Source organism: Saccopteryx leptura, chromosome 2 (assembly GCF_036850995.1).
Source record: "Saccopteryx leptura isolate mSacLep1 chromosome 2, mSacLep1_pri_phased_curated, whole genome shotgun sequence".
Classification (NCBI taxonomy): domain Eukaryota; kingdom Metazoa; phylum Chordata; class Mammalia; order Chiroptera; family Emballonuridae; genus Saccopteryx; species Saccopteryx leptura.
In genome coordinates, this window is record NC_089504.1 from 383,571,046 (window position 1) to 383,589,685 (window position 18,640).

General features: G+C 42.1%; 1 protein-coding gene and 1 pseudogene across 2 annotated transcripts in view; both read right to left on the reverse strand.

Annotated features, from left to right (window-relative positions):
• Positions 1 to 18,405, reverse strand: part of SPECC1L (sperm antigen with calponin homology and coiled-coil domains 1 like) — a 134,483-nt gene extending 116,078 nt beyond the window's left edge. The window contains exons 1-2 of one of the 2 annotated variants that reach the window (XM_066365521.1): positions 18,282 to 18,339; positions 17,014 to 17,092 (exon numbers count right to left, since the gene is read on the reverse strand). The gene's annotated coding sequence lies outside the window, so the exon portion shown is untranslated. Of the gene's footprint in view, positions 1 to 17,013; positions 17,093 to 18,281 lie in introns of both variants that reach the window. The other variant, XM_066365520.1, reaches the window with a different exon arrangement.
• Positions 650 to 749, reverse strand: LOC136396513 (U6 spliceosomal RNA; annotated as a pseudogene).
• Positions 18,406 to 18,640: the final 235 nt, after the last annotated feature.

An 18,640-nucleotide genomic window follows, 5' to 3' on the forward strand; every position in this document is an offset into this window, starting at 1 on the left:
GTGATTAATCACTATGTTTAAATTGTTTGATTTGTAGCAATGAGAATACATAATGCATATCAGGTATTTACATTCCGAATCATAACTGTAGCAAAATTACAGTTATGAAGTAGCCACCAAAATTATTTTTTGGTTTGGGGTCACCGCAACATGAGGAACTGTATTGCGGGGTCACGGCATTAGAAAGATTGAGAACCACTGGTATAAGGGAATGGTGTGGCTGGTTTGATCTTCTATCCAGACCACCGAGAACTTCCTCCATATCAGCAATAAAGCTCTTTCGCTCTTATTCATATGTTCACTGGAGTTCTTTTAATTCCCTTCAAGAACTTTTCCTTTGCATCACAACTTGGCTAACTGTCATAAGAGGCCTAGCTTTCAGCCTATTTCAGCTTTTGATACACCTGCCTCACTAAGATTAATCGTTTCCAGCTTTTGATCTTAAGGTATATGAAGGAAATACTAGTTAACATATTAGCACAAGTACCCCAGTTATAATAGCTTTGTTTTCATTTCACAGACTGCCTTACATGAGTATTTTTATAGTGAAAAGTCACAATTTTGCTATTGAATTACCACCCATTGTGCTTTGACTCATATTTCTTCTGAGCTAATCAAAGGGTGTGAGGATGCCCACCAGGACACTGTACAAAATATGAAATGCTTCACAAATTTGCATGTAATCCTTGTGCAGGGGTCATGCTAATCTTCATATTGTTCCAATTTTAGCACATGTGCTGCTGAAGCAAGCCATTCAGCTTTTGATTTAAAGTGAAAGACGTAGCCCTAGCGGGTAGCTCAGTTGGTTAGTGTCATCCCAATACACTAAAGTTGCAGGTTTGATCCCCAGTCAGGGCACATACAAGAATTAACCAATGAGCCTGACCAGACAGTTGTACAGTGGATAGAGTGTCGGACTGCGATGCCGAGGACCTAGGTTCGGGACCCCGAGGTTGCCAGCTTGAGCGCGGGCTCATCTGGTTTGAACAAAAAAGCTCACCAGCTTGGACCCAAGGTCACTGGCTTGAGCAAGGGGTTACTCAGTCTGCTGAAGGTCTGCGGTCAAGGCACATATGAGAAAGCAATCAATGAATAACTAAGGTGTCGCAATGTGCAACGAAAAACTAATGATTGATGCTTCTCATCTCTCCATTCCTGTCTGTCTGTCCCTATCTCTCTCTCTGATTCTCTCTCTGTCTCTGTAAAAAAAGAAAAGAAAAAAAAAATTAACCAATGAAAGCATATATAAGTAGAACAAATCAATGTTTCTCTCTATCTCCCTCCCTCCAATCTCTAAAATCATTTTAAAAAAAAAGGATTCTAAGGAAATAAAAGCAAAGCAAGTGAGACAAGTGAGACTCTTCCTTTCACTTGAACTCTCAAAGACCATTGCAGTGTTATTAACTGGCCTAATCTCAACATTGTTGTGCCTTGGGGATAGGAAGGCCCAAAGAAAAGGAGAGAAACAGGGAACAGCTGGTTGGTGGAGCAGTCAGACCACACAAACTTATCAATTGAGTTCACCATCTTACATGGGTGCAGTTTGTGACACCCTGAAAACAATTACAAGAGTAACATCAAAGATCATAGATTACCATAACAAATATAGTAATAAAATTTGTAAAAAATGCAATACTGCAAAGCACAATAAAATGTGGTATGTCTGTAATTTGAGTATTTTGGCTTAAAAAACAGCCATCCCTTATAAGGACTTCAAAACAAAATCAACAGCTTTTTAAAAAGAGGACAGCAGGCCTGACCAGGCAGTGGCGCAGTGGATAGAGCGTTGGACTTGGATGCGGAAGACCCAGGTTCGAGACCCCGAGGTCGCCAGCTTGAGCGTGGGCTCATCTGGTTTGAGCAAAAATTCACCAGCTTGGATCCAAGGTCGCTGGCTCAAGCAAGGGGTTACTTGGTCTGCTGAAGGCCCATGGTCAAGGCACATATGAGAAAGCAATCAATGAACAACTAAGGTGTCGCAATGCACAATGAAAAACTAATGATTGATGCTTCTCATCTCTCTGTTACTGTCTGCCTGTCCCTGTCTATCCCTCACTCTGACTCTCTGTCTCTGTAAAAAAATAAAATAAAATAATAATAATAATAATAAAATTAAAAAGAGAACAGCATAATTTTTTGCCATCGCACTAAATACAGCATATGATACAAGAAAGCAGGCTTTGAATAGCAAACTGGTACACTTGCTGGCACATACTCATGAATTTACATACCTAGTGGAAAGAACTGATTATTCAGGTATAACTTAGGTTCAAATGCTAGCTCCACCACTTACTAGTTATGTGGCTCTGAGCACATTACTCATCTCCACATTTCAGTTCTCTCATCAGTAAGTACAAAGAATACCACATAGAACTGCTACAAGAACCCCATCAAGCATACATAAACTAACAAGAATGGAACTCAGTACATAGAAGTACAAGAGCATTGGTGTCCTTTCCTCTTCACAACAACCAGAAAGGCAAATCTCCCTTTATCCTAAACTTTCTATCTCCTCACAGTACTAGCAGAAGAACTGTAACACTCTCTGACCATTACAATCCCCAGGGCTTTACCTACTCATGGGTTTAAGCAGAAAAGCTTCAGGGTTCTTCCAAGCAACCAAAAGTTTAATTGTTCCAGTCTAGTGCGTGCCATCTTCTCCCAATCCTAACCTCCACTGCTCAGGATCACACTGACATATAATTCAACAAGGCCTTCCCTTTACTTCCTCTATTCAGTCAGCTACATACTTACTTTCCTCTGTCCCTAGGTTCATCCCTTTCTCACTTCATTCACTTCCTTCAGTCACTCCCTGGCCTTTCATCTCACTCACTGACGGACAGATCTCTCCCTGATCTCTTCTGCAGTCTTTCAAGTTGATGCTTTTTAAGATGAGATAATGGTATTGTACTTGTGTTGTTTTTTATAAGACTGTTTATTAGTTAAATTAGAAAATAACAGAAAGAACTCTGGGAAATTCTCAAATACTTGAAAGCTAATACACTTCTAAATAAAACATGAGTCAAAGAAATCAAAAGGGAAATTAGAATGTTTATAACAAAATGAAAATGAAAATACCGTATCAAAATTTGTAGAGCACCCCTAAAGCACTACTTAACAAGAAATTTATAACTCTAAACACCTATATTAGAAAAGACAAATGTCTCAAATCAATACCCCTGTTTCTACCTTAAGAAACAAGAAAAAGCCTGACCAGGCGGTGGCGCAGTGGATAGAGCATCGGACTGGGAGTGGAGGACCCAGGTTCGAGACTCCAAGGTCTCCAGCTTGAGCGCGAGCTCATCTGGTTTGAACAAAGATCACCAGCTTGGACCCAGGGTCACTGGCTCGAGCAAGGGGTTACTCAGTCTGCTGAAGCCCCACGGTCAAAGCACATATGAGAAAGCAATCAATGAACAACTAAGGTGTCGCAGCAAGAAATTGATGATTGATGTTTCTCATCTCTCTCCCTTCCTGTCTGTCTGTCCCTATCTATCCCTCTCTCTGACTCTCACTCTGTCTCTGTAAAAAAAAAAAAAAAAAAAAAAAAGGAAAAAAGAAAAAAAGAAACAAGAAAAAGAGCAAATAAAACTCAAAGTAAGCAGAAGAAAGAAAGAAATATCTGAGCAAAAACCAATAAAACAAAAAAGGGGAAAAAGATTAATTAAACCTAAAATGGGTTCTTTGAGAAGATCAACAATACTAAGTCTCTAGCCACACATCAGAAAAAGACATAAATTATCAACATCAGGAATGAGAGATAACAATAATACAGATTCTACAGCTATATATAAAAAGATAATAAAAGACTACCATGAACAACTTTATGCCAATAAAATCAACAACTTAGATGAAACAAAATTCCTTGAAAAGCATACTATAAAATTCACTCAACAAATGACAGATAGCCCTGGCTGGATAGCTCAGTTGGTTAGCACATCGCCTGAAGCTGCTGATTTGATCCACAGTCACGGCATATACAGTAACAGACTGATGTTCCTGTCTCTTTCTCTCTACCTTCCTCTCTCACTAAAATCAATAAATTTTTAAAAAAAGAAGTAACAGATAGCCTAACCTGTGGTGGCACAGTGGATAAAACATTAACCTGAAACAGAGGTCCCAGTTCATAACCCTAGGCTTGCCCAGTCAAGGCACATATGAAAAGCAAGTATGAGCTGATACTTCCTATCTATCCCCTCCACCTTTCTCTCTCTTTCTCCACTCCCTCTAAAATCAATATATAAAATCTTTTTTAAAAAAGGTAAAATTAAAAGTAAGTATCTGTTACCTAATGAATATAAGTACCTCCCTATATTCATAAGTACCTCCCTAAATTGAATTCATAGTTTAAAACTTTCTCATAAAGAAAACTTCAGGGCCCTGCCAGTTGGCTCAGCGGTAGAGTGTCAGTCCAGCATGTGGATGTCCTGGTTGCAATTCCCAGTCAGGACACACAGGAGAGGTAACCATCTATCTGCCTCTCTCACCCCCACCCCCTTCTTTCTCTCTCTCTCTCTCTCTCTCTCTCTCTCTCTCTCTCTCTCTCTCTCCTCCTCCTCTTACTCCTCCTCCTCCTCTCATAGCCATAGCTCGACTGATTTGAGTACATAGCCCTGGGTGCTGAGGATGGTTCCATCCAGCCTCCGCCTCAGGCACTAAAATTAGCTCCATTGCAGCATTGCCCAAAATGGGCATAGCATCGACCCCAGATGGGGGTTGCTGGGTAGATCCTTGTCAGGGTGCATGCAGGAGTCTGTCTCTCTATTTCTCCTCCTCTCACTTAAAAATAAGTCTTTTTTTCAGGCCCAGGTGTATTCACTAGGGAATTCTAACAAATATTTAAAGAGGAAATGAAACAAATTCTACGCAAAATTGAGAACAGAATACTTCCCAACTCATTCTATGAAACCAGCATTACTGATACTAAAACCTGACAAAGATATTACCAAAAAAATAAAACTACAGACCAGTATGTCTCATGCAATCTGGACTGATCTCTATGACTCAAGTCCCAGGTAAGAAACCCTCACCTTCTGTAAACATGGTTATTTCATCTCCCAATTTTTTTCCCAGCTTTACTGAGATATAACTGAAAAAATTATAAGACAGTTTAAGTGTACATCATGGTGCTCAATATATATATGCATTGAGAAAAAATGCCACCATCTAGTTAATTTACATATCTATTGATATTACTGATTATTTACTTATGAGAACCATCTCTAATTTAAAGGGTCAATCAAGAGGAAGCATATTTTGGAAGGGTACAAGAGCTGTCAAAGGTCAAAATTTGATCTGATCATCCACAAGTTCCAATAAGAAGAAAATTGTGAAAGAAAGCCTCTGGAAGGCTTGCTTCTATGAAGAAATGTGGAAGTTTTGGCTGACAATAAGTTTACTATGTCACCACTGACTGCATGGCAGGTCTGCTCCAAGCATGTTAATAATATAATACAGTTCTGAGCTGAAATACATCATTTGATTTACACTGTCTGGATCCAGGAAGACAGGAATCCCAGTTAGACTCTGCTCCTCAGAGGATCTGTGGGGTACTGTGTACAGTTCTAGAATACAGGAAAGAATCTAATAAGCAGCATATCTCTAGTCCAGTGGGCTCTAGAAACAACTCAAAGAAGAGACTTTCAAAGTCAGCAAGTGAAAATAGCTGTTTTCAAATTTGAGAAGATCCAAGATGCAGGAATAGATTAGGACTAGTGGCTGTTATCAAGAGACAGATTTCTAGAGCAGCTAATAATCAGAGATGCTGTACATCAAATAAGCTGCCTGTAAGAGTAGTTATGCCCTCTCTCCTCATTCATCAAGCATTCTAGTGGGGTGGGGAGGGCTGCTGCATCATCACACATAAGCTGAAATGTGAAGTTCTTGCACTGGCCTTATTTGGCTACTCAGATAATTCACAATGGTTGACCTCTAATGGCTCCAAACAACTGTGGTATAACTTCAATAATTTTTTTTTTTTTTTTCATTTTTCTGAAGCTGGAAACAGGGAGAGACAGTCAGACAGACTCCTGCATGCGCCCGACCAGGATCCACCCGGCACGCCCACCAGGGGCGACGCTCTGCCCACCAGGGGGCGATGCTCTGCCCATCCTGGGCGTTGCCATGTTGCGACCAGAGCCACTCTAGCGCCTGAGGCAGAGGCCACAGAGCCATCCCCAGTGCCCGGGCCATCTTTGCTCCAATGGAGCCTTGGCTGCGGGAGGGGAAGAGAGAGACAGAGAGGAAAGCGCGGCGGAGGGGTGGAGAAGCAAATGGGCGCTTCTCCTGTGTGCCCTGGCCAGGAATCGAACCCGGGTCCTCCGTCAATAATTTTTTTATGTGAGAGGAGGGGAGATACAGAGATAAACTCCCATATGTTCCTCGACCAGGATCCATCCGATAACCTGTCTGGGGCGGACACTTGGACCACCGGAGCTATCCTCAATGCCCAGAGCAAACGCTCGAACCAACTGAGCCACTGGCTGCGGGAGAGAAGAAAGGAAAGGGGGAGAGGGAGGGGGAGAGAAGCAGATGGTCACTTCTCTTGTTGCCCTTACCAGGGATCGAACCCAGGACATCTGCACACTGGGCCGATGCTCTATCTACTGAGCCAACTGGCCAGGGCCTCAACAATTATTTTTAAAAGCATCATACTGTATTTACACAGGGAGAATTCTCCTAGCTTACTTCTCACTTGCTTGTTTCTCTTACCTGGAAGCGACCTCTGTTTTCAGTTCAGCTAACCCCATCATTTCAAATCTCCCAACCTCAGTTCTGACAGAGTATGGCACAGACACTTGATCACTGAAAAAATATATATATATATATAAAAACTGGGCTCTGACAATTTTTTAAAAATTTATTTTACTGATTTTAGAGAAAAAGGAAGGGAGAGGGAGAGAAATATCAATTTGTTGTTCCACTTATGCATATGCAGCAATCAACCAAGGAATGCATGGATAGGTGGAGCAACAAATCGATGTTTCTCCTTTCTTCTCAAAAATCAGTAAGTAAAAAAATTTTAAAGAAAAAAATGAAAGAATATAGAAGGAGGAGTCAAAGAAAGTAAAAAAGGGAAGTAGACGTTGGTAAGACAGCAAACATCAAGTTTAATCCCCCACTCATCATCCTACCACACCCCCCATAGCCTGTTACTAGGTGGTAAATTAAAGGGCAGTTCAATTCTTGGGCAGTTTTTCATATATGGAACCAAATGTCAGTGCAACTGTAACTACCACTTAACAGAGTATTTGCAAAAGCAACACAAAATACAAAAATATCCATCTGTTCCCATGTGAAAGCTCTTCAAATATTTTAATTACAAAAGAACAATGCCATACCTAGGTTTCCTATTCTCCAGGCTAAATAGCATTGTAGTTCCTTCAATCATATGACAAATGCATTCTAGCTGAAAGGCAGTATATTACAGTGAAAAGAACATAGGACTTTTAGTTAGAAACTTAGGCTCAGATCCAAGTTTGGCCGTTGGTTAGCTCTGTCTTCTTAATCTAGTTTCCTTATTTACAAAATTAAGGAAAATAATAGTTGTTCTAACTACCTCATGATGTGTTGAGAGGACATTTAATGAAAGATACACATGAAATGTAAGCTTTTTCAATTATGCTGCTATAGGTGCTTATTAGATTCTATAGTACTATTAACACACACTTCATACACTTTGTGAATTAAAGTCATTTTATAAATAAAGTTTGGGAACCCAACCCAACTAAGCACATGTGGTAGGGGAGGGAGAGTCAGAAGCAAAGGCAGGAGGAGGTAACAAAGAATTCCAGTGCAGCTAGCTGGCATTCTGGCTGACATTTATATTCTACACTAGACCTTTAAAATACTAGTTTGGCCCTGGCCGGTTGGCTCAGTGGTAGAGTGTCAGCTGGCGTGCAGGAGTCCCGGGTTCGATTCCCGGCCAGGGCACACAGGAGAAGTGCCCATCTGCTTCTCCACCCCTCCCCCTCTCCTTCCTCTCTGTCTCTCTTCCCCTCCCGCAGCCAAGTCTCCATTGGAGCAAAGATGGCCCGGGTGCTGAGGATGGCTCTGTGGCCTCTGCCTCAGGCGCTAGGATGGCTCTGGATGCAACAGAGCAACGCCCCAGAGGGGCAGAGCATCGCCCCCTGGTGGGCATGCCAGGTGGATCCCGGTCGGGCGCATGTGGGAGTCTGACTGCCTCCGTTTCCAGCTCGGAAAAATGCAAATAAATAAATAAATAAATAAATAATAAAATACTAGTTTAACACAAACTTGCAGGCTGCATTTCTTTTAAATCTAAAAACAAGAAACATCAGACCTGACCTATGGTAGTGCAGTATAAAGCGTCAACCTGGAAAGCTGAGGTCATTGGTTCGAAACCCTAGGCTTGCTGGGTCAAGGCACATATGGGGAGTTGATACTTCCTGCTCCTCCACCCCTTCTCTCTAAAATGAATAAATAAGGGGAACATTAGTAACTAAAATGCCAAAAATTGTTTTGCAAAATAATAGTTTATTCATTACACTGAAATCCTGATTAACTGTATCCCAGTCTGTAGTATCTGGCTAAGCAAGCCATTGACCTGGGGGGGGGGGGGGGTAACAGGAAAATGAGTACATTTGTGTCTAAAATATACCTTTCTACCTTCATTTCAAAGTCAAATTAAAAAAATCAGAACAGGAACTTTTACCTTAACTGCTTATTTTACTTCTAGGGCCAATGGAGAGTTGTTAGTGCAGGCCCATTAGGCTGCATATCAATATAATCTGCTTTTCAAGAGAAGATGGATTTTTTTCCTGCAAGCATAATCAATCTAGATGACCCTGATTATTTTTCCTAAACATCAACATGAATAATTTTTTTTTTTTTTTTTTGCATTTTTCCAAAGCTGGAAACGGGGAGGTAGTCAGACAGACTCCTGCATGCGCCCGACGGGGATCCACCCAGTATGCCCACCAGGGGGCGATGCTCTGCCCATCTTGTGGCGTTGCTCTGTTGCAACCAGAGCCATTCTAGCGCCTGAAGCAGAGGCCATAGAGCCATCCCCAGCTCCCGGGCCAACTTTGCTCCAATGGAGCCTCGCTGCGGGAGGGGAAGAGACCGACAGAGAGGAAGGAGAGGGGGAGGAGTGGAGAAGCAGATGGGCGCTTCTCCTGTGTGCCCTGGCCGGGAATCGAACCCGGGACTTCTGCACGCCAGGCCGACGCTCTACCACTGAGCCAACCGGCCAGGGCCTTTTGAAGCATTCTTACTCCCGGGTCCTACGTGGAGGTGCTGAAATTGTCCATTGATAAGATTTGGAAGAGAAAAGCAGTTCAAATGATGGGTTTCTGAGCACCAATGTTAGGTGGCCCTGTGGACTAATTCACAAGGCTGACGCTCTACCACTGAGCCAACCGGCCAGGGCCTACATGAATAATTTAAAGTAGACTTTACTGCAGGGTACAATCTCAATAATTCATTGGGCAATACAATAAATATACATAGGTTCAGGAAGAAAACGAGATTCTTGAATGGGCCTGGTAGTTTTTATCATATCCACCCCCAAAGCACTCTCAGCTGTGGATGCAATTTATAAAGTATAAACTTTGCCACCAAGGACATAAACACTTATCTTTCAGGATAGGCTGCCAGAGAGGAAGAACAAGAACAGGTACAGAGATTTAAGACAGACCCACACCCACCAATGGTTTAAAAAAAAAGCAGAAAATTTGAAAGCTCCTGGTCAAGAATTCTAGGGCCTGGTGGGGTAGAACCAAAATGACAAGGAGAATCTTCCAGGAAAAGAAGGGAGTGGGACTCATGACACGGATAGCTGGGAGGAAAGGGGCATCTCTTGGGAGAACGAGTCCAATTATCACTGTTCTGGAAAAAAGCAGCCCTAAAAGACTGCCCTGGGAACTCCCGATGGAAGAGGTGCCACTGGGAAATTGCTCAATTAGGGATTTCTCCCTAGAATGTGAGAAGGGTGAAAGGAAAAAAGGGACTTTAATTTTAGACAGATATTGTTGACTATTAGCACATGTCAGTTTCTCTGCATGCCTCCTTCCTGAGCTTAAGCAGGGTCTTATTTTCTTTTGTGTAAGCTCAATATATTTTGAAAAGTAGTATGGGGTTTTTCAAGAGACCAAGTATTTTTCCCTCTTTAACCTTTTTGTTTTCTGTAAGCTATATGCAGTAGAGAAACTTCAAATCTATTATCTTTTTTTTAAAACTACAATATATATTTTTTAATTTTTCCATTGATTTGAGAGAGAAAGAGAGAAGCATCAACTGGTTGTTTCACTTAGTTGTGCACTCACTGGCTGCTTTTCGGACATGCCCTGACCAGGGGTCGAACTTGTGACCTTTGGGACACCAGGTTGATGCTTTATCCACGGAGACACCTGGCCAGGGTGAAATCTATTATTGTTATTCTATTAGTCTATTATTTATTTATTTATTTTTAGAAAATTAAACTCAACAGGTGATCAACAAGAGTACATAAATTTTGGGTAAACCACCTCATTTGGACAGTTGATTATGTTGTATACCCATCACCCAAAATCAAATCATCTTCCATCACCTTATATTTGTCCCTCTATACCTTTCCGCCAACCCCCTTCCCTGAAATCCATTATCATTATCTTAATCTCCAACATTTACTGTCCAAGCACATCAAATTAAAAGGGGGAAAAACTCAAGGTGGAAAATATACAAGGTAAAAAAGGGAAGTAAAATGCATATTGCTTCTAGAGCTAGGTTTCTGGATGACACAACAGATTTTAGTAAGGTGATCAACTTTTTTACAATGAAAAGGAGGACAAAAATAAACTGAAGAAAACAATATTGTAAATAAAAAAAAATTGTATTCATTGCAATAATAATACACTATAATATGATAAATGCATAATAAAAACATTTGTGCCTGACCAGGCAGTGGCACAGTGGATAGAGCGTCAGACTGGGATGTGGAAGGACCCAGGTTCGAGACCCCGGGGTTGCCAGCTTGAGCGCGGGCTCATCTGGTTTGAGCAAAAGCTCACTAGCATGGACCCAAGGCCACTGGCTCGAGCGGGGGGATACTCAGTCTGCTGAAGGCCCGTGGTTATGGCACATGTGAGAAAGCAATCAATGAACAATTATGGTGTCTCAACGAAAAACTGATGATTGATGCTTCTCATCTCTCTGTTTCTGTCTGTCTGTCCCTATCTATCCCTCTGATTCTCTCTGTCCCTGTAAAAAACAAAAAAAACCCACACATTTGTAATATTTTGTTATAATTATGCTTATATGCCTATTAATTTTAAATAATAATTGTAAGAAAATAGTACTCATTTAGTAAACTAAATATCAAACAAAACCACTAATTTGGAGTGATATTCGGGTGTCTATCATTTTCTAATTAAAAAATGTGTTTTATCCAACTATTTAATCAAAATGCATTATTAATAGATATGGTTTGAGGTTAGGTTTCCACTTTAAAATTTGAATTTCAGGAAAATAGTTGTAAATAAAATTATACGTATTTGGAAATTAAATAGATAATGAATTAATAAAATGTGAATTGTGTTTACCTGTCTATGATTGAATATTCACTGAGAAAGAAATAATCATGAGTCTATAATGTTGTATGTGCCGTGTTGTGTTTCAGTAAGAGTACACAAAGCCATTTGCATGCTCGGTATGTCGCACGCTCTCTCAAGGTTGCCTGTGCGGAGCGCATACGTCTCATAATCGCGTCTCGCCACACTGTACTGATCTTGACAAATCATCATGTCAAATACAAATACATCACATCCCACACAATGGGTCAACTCTGCATCGATCGAATATGGACATTTACAGATTAGTCTTCTAATATCAAAAAGGAGGAAATGTAGGAAGACACTTTTTGAGGGAGGACGGATCTTACAAAAGAAGGACTGTCTTCCCTAAAGGAGGACAATTGATCACCTTAATATTAGAGACAAAGTCTTCTTCAAGAAATAAGATTTGGTGCCTGACCAGGTGGTGGTGCAGTGGATAGAGCGTCGGACTGGGATGCTGAGGACCCAGGTTCGAGACCCGGAGGTCGCCAGCTTGAGTGCAGGCTCATCTGGTTTGAGCAAAGCTCACCAGCTTGGACCCAAGGTCACTGGCTTGAGCAAGGGGTTACTCGGTCTGCTGTAGCCCCCCCCCCCCCAGTCAAGGCACATATGAGAAAGCAATCAATGAACAACTAAGGTGTCACAACGAAAAACTAATGATTGATGCTTCTCATCTCTCTCTGTCTGTCCCTATCTCTGACTCTCTCTGTCTCTGTAAAAATAAATAAATAAATTTAAAAAAATAAAAATCCTTTAAAAAAAAAAAGAAATAAGATTTGGCCTGGCCTGTGGTGGCACAGTGGATAAAGCATCTACTTGGAATGCTGAAGTTGCCCGTTAGAAACCCTGGGCTTGCCTCGTCAAGGGACATGTGGGAGTTGATGCTTCCTGCTACTCTCCCCATCCTTCTCTCTTTTTTTCCCTCTCTCTCACTCTCCCACCAGCCTCTCTAAAATGAATAAATTTTTAAAAAAATAAGATTTGAATTAGACACTAAGATATAATTAAATGGACTTTGCAAGCTGTTATCCATGACTGGGAAATGTCTCAAGGTTGGTAAAGTCAAGTGCCCCTGGAGTGAAAAGCTCCTTAAGGGCAGGGACTAATCAGTGGTCAGCAAACTCATTAGTCAACAGAGCCAAATATCAACAGTACAACAATTGAAATTTCTTTTGAGAGCCAAATTTTTTAAACTTAAACTATATAGGTAGGTACATTCCTTATTAAGGTAGTGCCAGCGCGTGGTATTTTGTGCAAGAGCCACACTCAAGGGGCCAAAGAGCCGCATGTGGATCACGAGCCGCAGTTTGCCAACCAGGGGACTAAGTGGTCCTCTTTCTCGTAGCCTCTACAGGCCTAGCACCCACAAAGTAACTTTACCTCAAGCCAGACACTGTGCTATGCACTGTGGTGTCACTGGCTAGAGAAGGGAACAGGAAAAAACACAGGGTGTCAAAACCTAACTAGACAGGGTGCTGGTCAAGTCTGGAAGGGATAAGATAAGGGATGTCTTCTAGGATCTGAACTATCTGACCTGAGCTTTAAAGGTGATAATCAGATGAAGAGAGAGAACAGTTCAGCAGAGGAGAACAAGGAGACTGGAGAGCGTTCAAGGGACCAAGAGTTGTCAACAAAGCTCAATGAAGCACCTAAAAAGAGGTGGGAGAAGGATGAGAGTGGAGGCCAGAGCCCAGTGATGAAGTGTCCTGGATACCAAGCTAAGGATTCGTAGACCTGATTAGTAAGATAGTGAGAGCCTGACCAGGGGGTGGCGCAGTGGATAGAGCATCAGACTGGGACGTGGACCCAGGTTTGAAATCCCGAGGGTGCTGGGTTAAGCCCAGAGGTCACTTGAGCAAGGGGTCACTTGCTCTGCTGTAGTGCCCCCCCCATCAAGGCACATATGAGAAAGCAATCATTGAACAACTAAGGTGCTGCAACAAAGAATTGATGCTTCTCAACTCACTCCCTTCCTGCTGCCTGTTCCTATCTGTCCCTCTCTCTGACTCTGTCTCTGTCAAAAAACAAAAAAGACAGTGAGAGCCATTGAAGTATTTTATAATAAATTGTGGGTGCGGGAGGAGGGGGTGATTATAAACAGACTGTATTTTGGAAAGACAGGCAAGCGCAAACCTCTGGATTTAACTTAAGAGTAAAGAAAACAACTACAATGAAGATGTGGGAAAATGTCAGGAAAAACAATGTTTTAATACTGCACTCTTCTCTCCTGGACAACTTTCCTTTACAGGGTTACCAAATTATCCTTTGACAATGGAGAACTCAGGGGTGGCTGAAAGCAGTCAGTCTTTTGAATGTAGAAATGAGTATTATGAAGAATTAGAGGCTGAATTATTAATTTAAATTCAAGACATTTTTTAAATTGTACAAGATTTTGATATATTGTACTTTTGTTGAGTACAAAAAAAGAGATTTATAATAACTCTAAATCTTACCTTCTATTAACAGCAGACAAGGATGAATTTTAAAGACTTCAGAGACAAAAAGGTCATCTGTTACATTCATTTTGGAACAGATCATAGCCACTCCCCCCCAAGCATATCTGAAACACAATCTGTAGACCGAATTTCTTTTTTTTTCTGTTTTTAAATAATTTTTATTTTTCAATTACAGTTGATACACATTATTATATTAGTTTCAAGTGTACACCCTAGTAATTAAACAGTACATAACTAAGTGATCATCCCAGTAAATCTTGTACCCATTTGACACCATAGTTATTAGAATATTAATGACTATATTCCCTATGCTGTACTTTACATCCCCATGACTATTTTGTAACAACCAGTTTGTTCTTCTTAAGCCTTCAACTTTTCCACCCATCCCCCAATCCCCACTCCTATCTGGCAACCATCAAAATGTTCTCGGTATTTATGAGTCTGTTTCTGTTTTGCTTATTTATTTATTTTGGGGTTTTTTTTAGGTTCAATTGTTGATAGATAATGCATTTATTGTCCTTTTATTGTTCATATTTTTAATGTATTTTCTTATTATTATTATAGAAGACCCTTTAATATTTCATATAATACTGGTCTGGGAAGTTCTTTATCTGTCCTTTGATTCTAAAGGATAGCTTTGCTGGGTACATCAATCTTGGTTGTAGGTCTTTGCTTTTCATCACTTTGGATATTTCTTGCCAATTGCTTCTGGCCTGCAAGGTTTGTGTTGAGAAACCAGCTGACACATAAGCCTAAATTATTTTATATTTTTAAATTTGATTGATTTTAGAGAGAAAGGAAGGGAGAGAAAGAGACAGAAATATCAATCTATTCCTGTATGTGCCCAGACAGGAACTGAACCCATAACCTTCACATTTGCTCTAACCCAATGTTTTTGCCAGTCTGCTAGAAATTTTGTGCTGGTCCTCAAAAGAGTTATAAAGGTGGTTAACTCTTCCACAGACCAGCACAAAATTTCTGAGGGATTGGCACCACAGACCGGTGGCTGAAAAGCACTGCAACCAACCAAGCTATATGGCCAGAGCTAAGCCTAATATCTTGATGGTTGTTCTGTTTCAAATAGGCTAAGGCCACAATATTACAATATTTCTGAGCCGACAGAGAACCCCCCCCCCCCCCAATAGAAGTTCTTTAACTTCACTGATAGTCTATTCAGCACTAATAATTCCAACCACCAGGAGAAATTTCCTAGGCTTATTTTCTTGGCACAAGCACACATAAAAAAATATACTGACTTTTTTTATTCAATAGGAAAAAATTATCAGACTAGGAACATCTTTAATACCAAGCACATTTAATACAGCTTTCTTGGTTATAGGTAGATTGTGATTAACGACCACAAATTCATATTTACTCTTTAAAAATAATCTGTATTTTAATCTTAGCAGCAAGCCAAGGAACTTTCCAAACTTCTTAACAACTACAAACAATACATTGTACATGCTCATTCTTTTTATTAATTTCTATTTTTTAATTAAAAATGTTTTTCAATTAGTTTACATTTAATATTACTTTCCATTAATTTCAGGTGAACAGCATAATGGTTAGATTTTTGTTTCTAAATATGTATTATTCTGATAAGATAACCAACCTTGTATTTGCTATTTACAATTACCACATAAAGTGCCACCATTTACTATCATCATGATTTCATTCAAGTTACTTAATTTTAACAAGAGAAAATGACACTCTTTTAGAAAGGTCAGTCCTTTAACTGAATAAATTTAGTGTTATGTAAAACCTCATTATTTTCTTTGTTTTTCTCAATACACTAAGGCCATTCAACATCCCATTTCAGGGGCCTGACCAAGAATCTATAAAATTTGTTCTCATCAACTTATGCTACCCCCTGTCCACATCTTTGAGAAGGGACCACAATGTTCTGGAACTGGTGAGAAGACCCAATTCTCCCCAATTTAGAAGACTCCCCCTAGCTAGAGGACTCTGTACGCAAGAATCCATTAAATGTTAAAATTGGCAACTCAAGCTCCTTTCCATCTCCTCTCTCAACCCCCACACTTCACAGATGGGGAAATGAAGGTCCAGAAAGGAGTACAGATTTGTCCAACACCATAAAGCCAAGAGGATTTCTCTAGCCTACTGACACCAGGTCACACCGTTCCTCTACTGAGCTGGACAGTTTGCATAACACCACGTACAAGTTAGCCATCTGATTTAAATATGTATATAGGTCTACAGCAACTCACATATTATAAATATCCAATCCTGATAGTAACTTTGAACAGAAGCAATACTACCATCTGAGTCACTGGAAATATAAAATGTACTATGTCAAGTCAGTTAAAAGGAGAACCTCTGCTTCAGCAAAATACTATCTCAAGATGACATACTGCTATGCCTGACCAGGCAGTGGCCCAGTAGATAGAGCATAGGCCTGTGATGCAGAGGACCCAGGTTTGAAAGCCTGAGGTTACTGGCTTGAGTGCTGGCACACGGGCTTGAGTGCAGGGTCGCTGGCTTGAGCATGGGATCATAGATATGACCCCTGGTCACTGGCTTGATCCAAAAGGTTGCTGGCTTGAAGCCCAAGGTGCTGGTTTGAGCCCAAGGTCACTGGCTTGAGCAAGGGGTCACTTGCTCTGCTGTATCCCCCTCCCCCCATCAAGGTACAGATGAGAAAGCAATCAATGAACAACTAAGGTGCCACGACAGAGAATTGATGTTTCTCATCTCTCTCCTATCCTGTCTGTCTGTCACTATCTGTCCCGTCTCACTCTTTCTGGCACGCGCAAAAAAAAAAAAAAATTAATACTGCATTGAAGAAACACACCCTAAAAGTTCAGGTTTAAAATAAAAATTCTGATACAAAATTCACCTTGATCACAACTACTGTACCCACTCACTATGATACTGCACTTGATTGACACTGAGATATCTGGACTATTACCAAGGCACAGTGATAAAGCTTTCTTATGGCACAACATTCACTTTCTTATTGAAATGTCAAGAAAATCCCCACATACCTGGACTATGCACAGGCAATTAAGCAGCATTCCCAGCTACCAAAGTTGCTGAGTCTTAAAAGACTCTGTGTGGTGCATAGTAAATCAAAAAGGAAGAGACACTGTTTTATAGAGAAAAATATTCTTGAATCAGCCATTTCTTTATAGAAACAATCTTATCCAGATCAATACTCTACTTCTCCTCACACCATATACCCTGTACTGGTTTGGCTACTTAATAACCTATATGTATTATCCTGAGATCTGGTGGTATCTAAAAACACACTCTGATTTCATCTCAAGATGTACCCTCCTGGGTAACAGCCAACGCAGTTGGGTTCTGCAACATTTTTTAGTTTTATGAATTTGTTGTAAACTCGGGATAACATTATCAACCGCTTGAGATACTCTTTTTACAACATCCTTTGCCCTGTAATCAAGTGAATTTATGGGAAGTTTTCCTGGGCTTTCCCTCGCCGACAGATTATCAAAGGCATCAAAAAACCAAGGTTCTCTGCATTTGAATGATCACAGGAACTCTTACTTGCTTTTTAGTAAATAGGCTGGAACTACGTGGAAACTGATCTCTTTTCCAGACACCTCCAGAGAAGGTGCCCAAGGATGAACTATCGAGTTTTAAGAATAACTGCTTAAACCATACAATTACCAGATTTCGAGAAATGCAAAATTTTCCTCAACAAAACACCAGATTGTCACATCTAACCTGATGCAATTAACCAAGTCTCAAGAAAAAAGGGCATTCTGCCTACTTCGGGCTGACCTCCCAGCCGAGCGGGACGAGGAGGAGGCGCGGGCCAGGGCAGAAATTGAGCCAGTAGGAGGCGTGGGTTTCGCTGCCCGTGGCCCTGCTCCCCGCGCCGCGTCCTCGGGGCCCCGGAACGGCGCTTCCCGCCGGGAGCACGAAACCAGAGGACCAGGGCGGTCAGGCGGCGGCCCGGCCTCTCCGCGACACGGCGAAAGCAAAATGCGAGGATCGAGTCCTGCACCTCGGCTCAGAGGATACAGGCGGTTGTGGGGACCACTACCAGGTCTCAACACCGGCCAGTGGCAGCCCACAGACCCACGGCCCACGACGTGGGCTGGGTCGGCCTGGAAACCCGGGAGGGGGACGGCGCAGGCGCCGGATGGTCTGGGGGCCTGGGAAGGGGACGGCGCAAGCGCGGGCCTGCTGGGGTCTGCGGGGCCGCCTGGGCCTGGCCGCGCGGGCGGCGCTGAGGAGATGGACTGCCCGCCAACGTACATTGAGGGGAACGGGCCCGGGCTCTTACCGCGCGGCGCCGCCTCGCTCGCTCGCTGGCTTGGGACCCGGCAGGGCGGCGGGTCGCCCGGTGGCACGGCCCGAATCCGTTGAGTCCGGCCTCAGGGCAGCAGCCAACCCCGCGGCGCCGTTCGCTTGCCCCGCCCTGCCTCCCTTGCAGCCCCCGCCCTCTGCCCGCCTCTTGCCCACCCTACACGACCGTTGCCGACTGAGCAGGCGCCGTTCAGGCCCCGCCTATATCCCCGCTGCCGCGCAGGCGCCTGCAGCCCCTCCCATTCCACTCGCAGGTCTCCTGGTTCTGGGTTGTTCTTGCGCCATGCCACCTGGCTGGCCGCGAAGAGGGATCCGGCAGTCTATGCAAACGCGTTA